The sequence below is a fragment of the Arachis stenosperma genome, chromosome 2 (assembly GCF_014773155.1).
Source record: "Arachis stenosperma cultivar V10309 chromosome 2, arast.V10309.gnm1.PFL2, whole genome shotgun sequence".
In the NCBI taxonomy this organism is placed as follows: Eukaryota; Viridiplantae; Streptophyta; class Magnoliopsida; order Fabales; family Fabaceae; genus Arachis; species Arachis stenosperma.
In genome coordinates this window covers 55748405-55753583 of record NC_080378.1, presented here as the reverse complement: position 1 = coordinate 55753583, position 5179 = coordinate 55748405, and the positions used below count along the sequence as shown (strand labels likewise).

Genomic DNA, 5179 nt, shown 5'->3' with positions numbered 1-5179 from the left:
GAGAATCCGGAAGGTCTAACCTTGTCTGTGGTATTCTGAGTAGGATTCAATGATTGAATGACTGTGACGTGCTTCAAACTCCTAAGGGCGGGGCGTTAGTGATAGACGCAAAAGAATCACTGGATTCTATTCCGGCCTGATCGAGAACCGACAGATGGATAGCCGTGCCGTGACAGGGTGCGTTGAACATTTCCACTGAGAGGATGGGAGGTAGCCACTGACAACGGTGAAACCCTTGCATAAGCTTGCCATGGAAAGGAGGAAGAAGGATTGGATGAAGACAGTAGGAAAGCAGAGAGACAGAAGGGACCAAGCATCTTCATACGCTTATCTGAAATTCCTACCAATGAATTACATAAGTACCTCTATCTTTATCTTTATGTTTTATTCGTATATCACTATACCCATTTGAGTCTGCCTGACTAAGATTTACAAGGTGACCATAGCTTGCTTCATACCAACAATCTCCGTGGGATCGACCCTTACTCGCGTAAGGTTTATTACTTGGACGACCCAGTGCACTTGCTGGTTAGTTGTGCGAAGTTGTGTTTATGCCATGGTATTGAACACCAAGTTTTTGGATTCATTACCGGGGATTATTTGAGTTGTGAAAAGTATTGATCACAATTTCGTGCACCAAGTTTTTGGCGCCGTTGCCGGGGATTGTTTCATGTATGGACAACTGACGGTTCATCTTGTTGCTTAGATTAGGTATTTTTCAGAATTCTTAAGAATGAGTTCTAGAGTTTCATGATGATCTGTTGAAATCTGGCTGGCTGAGAAGCCATGTCTAATCTCATTGGACCGAGGTTTCAACTGATCATCACAAGAGCTTGTTGATCTCTATCAATCTTGCTATTGGAGCAATGATCTGCTAAGGCTTAGCTGGCCATTGGCCATGTCTAGTGTTTTGGACCGAAGCTTTCTTTAAAGGCTTGGCTGGCTGTGAAGCCATGTCTAATTCCTGGACCGGAGTCTTAGACTAGCATTGCAATGATTCCTGGAATCCAAATTGAGAATTCTGAAACCTTTATCTTTCTATTTCCATATAATTTTCGAAAAAATCCAAAAAAATTACAAAATCATAAAAACCAAAAATATTGTATGTTTGAGTCTAGTGTCTCATGTTAAGTTTGGTGTCAATTGCATGTTTCTATTCTTCTTGCATTCATTCATGTTTATTCATTAATCTTCAAGTTGTTCTTGATTATTTCCTTGCTCTGATCTTTAAATTCTCTTGACTTGAGTGTTTTGTTGTTTCTCATATGCATTCTCATTTTGTTACTGTCAGTAGTATACAAACTGCTAAGTTTGGTGTCTTGCATGCATTGTTATTTGATTTTAGTTGCATTTTGATTATTCCTCATTATTAAAAAATCCAAAAATATTTTTAATTTGTGTCTTTTCAAGTCAATAATACAGAGAATTGAAGATTCAGTACATGCAGCAGAGGAATTATACAGAAAAAGCTGGGCGTTCAAAACGCCCAGTGAAGAAGGACAGACTGGCGTTTAAACGCCAGCCAGGGTGCCTGGCTGGGCGTTTAACGCCCAAAAGGGTAGTGCATTGGGCGTTAAACGCCAGAATGTGCACCATTCTGGGCGTTTAACGCCAGGATGGCACAAGAGGGAAGAATTTTGTTTTCAAATCAATTTTTTTTCAAGTTTTCAAAGTTTTTCAAAATCAAATCTTTTTCAAATCAAATCTTTTCAATCAAATGTTTTCAAAATCAATTTCTTTCCTTTTTCAAAGATACTTGCTATCAATTAATGATTTGATTGAACATCTCAAGTATGTTGCCTTTTCTGTTGAGAAAGGTTTAATGTTTGAATCATATCTTTTCTTGTTAGGCAAGTCATTAATTTTTAAAATCAAATCTTTTTAAAATTGTTTTCAAATCATATCATTTCAATCATATCTTTTTTTAAAACCATAACTTTTCAATCATATCTTTTTAATCACATCTTTTTCAAAGAAGTTTTCAATCATATCTTTTTAAACTCTAATTTCAAAATCTTTTTTTCAAAAATTACTTGATTTCTTTCCCACTCTTGGTTTTCGAAAATCAAATTAAAGTTTTTCAAAATGTTTTTAAAATCTTTTTAATTAATTTTTGAAAATTTCTTCCTCTCTTCTCACATCCTTCTATTTATGGAGTACCACTCCTTCTCAATGCACAATTCGAACTCTACCTCACTAAGTTCGAATTCTTCTACCTCTTTCTTCTATTATTCTGTTCCTCTGACACCTCAAGGAATCTCTATACTGTGACATAGAGGATTCCACATTTTCTTGTTCTCTTCTCTTTCATATGAGCAGGAACAAAGACAAAGGCATTCTTGTTGAAGCTGACCCTGAACCTGAAAGGACCTTGAAGCGAAAGCTAAGAGAAGCTAAGGCACAACTCTCTGTAGAGGACCTAACAGAAATCTTCAAAGAAGAAGACATGGCAGCCGAAAACAACAACAATGCAAACAATGCAAGGAAGGTGCTGGGTGACTTTACTGCACCTACTCCCGATTTCTATGGGAGAAGCATCTCTATCCCTGCCATTGGAGCAAACAACTTTGAGCTTAAGCCTCAATTAGTTTCTCTAATGCAACAGAATTGCAAGTTCCATGGACTTCCATTGGAAGATCCTCATCAGTTTTTGGCTGAGTTCTTGCAAATCTGTGACACTGTCAAGACTAATGGGGTTGACCCTGAGGTCTACAGACTTATGCTATTCCCTTTTGCTGTAAGAGACAGAGCTAGGACATGGTTGGACTCACAACCTAAAGAAAGCCTGGACTCATGGGAAAAGCTAGTCAATGCCTTCTTGGCAAAGTTCTTTCCACCTCAAAAATTGAGTAAGCTTAGAGTGGAGGTCCAAACCTTCAGATAGAAGGATGGAGAATCCCTCTATGAAGCTTGGGAAAGATACAAACAATTGATCAGAAAATGTCCTTCTGACATGCTTTCTGAATGGAGCATCATAGGTATTTTCTATGATGGTCTCTCTGAACTATCCAAGATGTCTTTGGATAGCTCTGCTGGAGAATCTCTTCATCTGAAGAAGACGCCTACAGAAGCTCAAGAGCTGATTGAAATGGTTGCAAATAACCAATTCATGTACACTTCTGAAAGGAATCCTGTGAACAATGGGACAAATCAGAAGAAAGGAGTTCTTGAGATTGATACTCTGAATGCCATATTGGCTCAGAATAAAATATTGACTCAACAAGTCAATATGATTTCTCAAAGTCTGTCTGGAATGCAAAATGTACCAAGCAGTACTAAGGATGCTTCATCTGAAGAAGAAGCGTATGATCCTGAGAACCCTTCAATGGAAGAGGTGAATTACCTAGGAGAACCCTATGGAAACACCTATAATTCTTCATGGAGGAATCATCCAAATTTCTCATGGAAAGATCAACAGAGACCTCAACAAGGTTTCAACAACAATAATGGTGGAAGAAACAGGTTTAGCAATGGCAAGCCTTTTCCATCATCTTCTCAGCAACAGACAGAGAATTCTAAGCAGAACCCCTCTGACTTAGCAACTATGGTCTCTGATCTAATCAAAACCACTCAAAGTTTCATAACTGAAACAAGGTCCTCCATTAGGAATTTGGAGGCACAAGTGGGACAGCTGAGCAAGAAAGTTACTGAACTCCCTCCTAGTACTCTTCCAAGCAATACAGAAGAAAATCCAAAAGGAGAGTGCAAGGCCATCAATATGGCCGAATTTGGAGAGGAGGAAGAGGAAGTGAACGCCACTGTGGGAGACCTCAATGGGCGTGCACTAGCCTCCACTGAGTTCCCCAATAAGGAACCATGGGAATCTGAGGCTCAAAATGAGACCATAGAGATTCCATTGGACTTACTTCTGCCTTTCATGAGCTCTGATGAGTATTCTTCCTCTGAAGAGGACGAGTATGTCACTGAAGAGCAAGTTGCTAAATACCTTAGAGCAATCATGAAGCTAAATGACAAGTTATTTGGAAATGAGACTTGGGAGGATGAACCTCCTTTGCTCACCAAAGAATTGGATGACTTGTCTAGGCAGAAATTACCTCAAAAGAGGCAGGACCCTGGGAAGTTTTCCATACCTTGTACCATAGGCACCATGACCTTCAACAAGGCTCTGTGTGACTTAGGATCAAGTGTAAACCTCATGCCTCTCTTTGTAATGGAGAAACTAGGGATCTTTGAGGTGCAAGCTGCAAGAATCTCACTAGAGATGGCAGACAACTCAAGAAAACAAGCTCATGGACTTGTAGAGGATGTTTTGGTGAAGATTGAAGACCACTACATCCCTGCTGATTTCATAGTCCTAGAGACTGGGAAGTGCATGGATGAATCCATCATCCTTGGCAGACCCTTCCTAGCCACAGCAAAGGCTGTGATTGATGTTGATAGAGGTGAACTGATCATTCAAGTGAATGAAGAATCCTTTGTGTTTAAGGCTCAAGGATATCCCTCTGTCACCATGGAGAGGAAGCATGAAGAGCTTCTCTCAAATCAGAGTCAAGCAGAGCCCCCACAGTCAAACTCTAAGTTTGGTGTTGGGAGGCCACAACCAAACTCTAAGTTTGGTGTTGAACCCCCACATTCAAACTCTAAGTTTGGTGTTGGGAGGTTCCAACATTGCTCTGAGAAAATGTGAGGCTCCATGAGAGCCATCTGTCAAGCTAATGACATTAAAGAAGCGCTTGTTGGGAGGCAACCCAATGTTATATTTTATATTTTTCTTTGTTATTCTATTTTATTTTGTAGGTTGATGATCATGAGAAGTCACAAAATTAATTGAAGAAGCAAAAACAGAATGAAAAACAGGAAGAAAAACAGCACACCCTGGAGGAAGAACCCACTGGCGTTTAAACGCCAGTAAGGTTAGCAGATGGGCGTTTAACGCCCAGTCTGGCACCATTCTGGGCGTTTAACGCCAGAAAGGGGCACCAGACTGGCGTTAAACGCCAGGAAAGGGCAAGAACCTGGCGTTAAACGCCAGAAATGGGCACCAGCCCGGCGTTTAACGCCAGAATTGGCTCAAAACGTGATTTTGCATGCCATTTGGTGCAGGGATGACTTTTCCTTGACACCTCAGGATCTGTGGACCCCACAGGATCCCCACCAACCCCACCACTCTCTCTCTTCTTCCCCATTCACCAATCACCTCAATACCTCTTCCCCAAAA

General features: G+C 40.4%; 1 non-coding gene across 1 annotated transcript; it reads right to left on the bottom strand.

The window, feature by feature from the left end:
• Positions 1–2851: 2851 nt before the first annotated feature.
• LOC130963844 (small nucleolar RNA R71) lies at positions 2852–2959 on the bottom strand. Its single transcript, XR_009079962.1, has one exon. It is a non-coding gene; the product is annotated as a small nucleolar RNA R71 (small nucleolar RNA).
• Positions 2960–5179: the final 2220 nt, after the last annotated feature.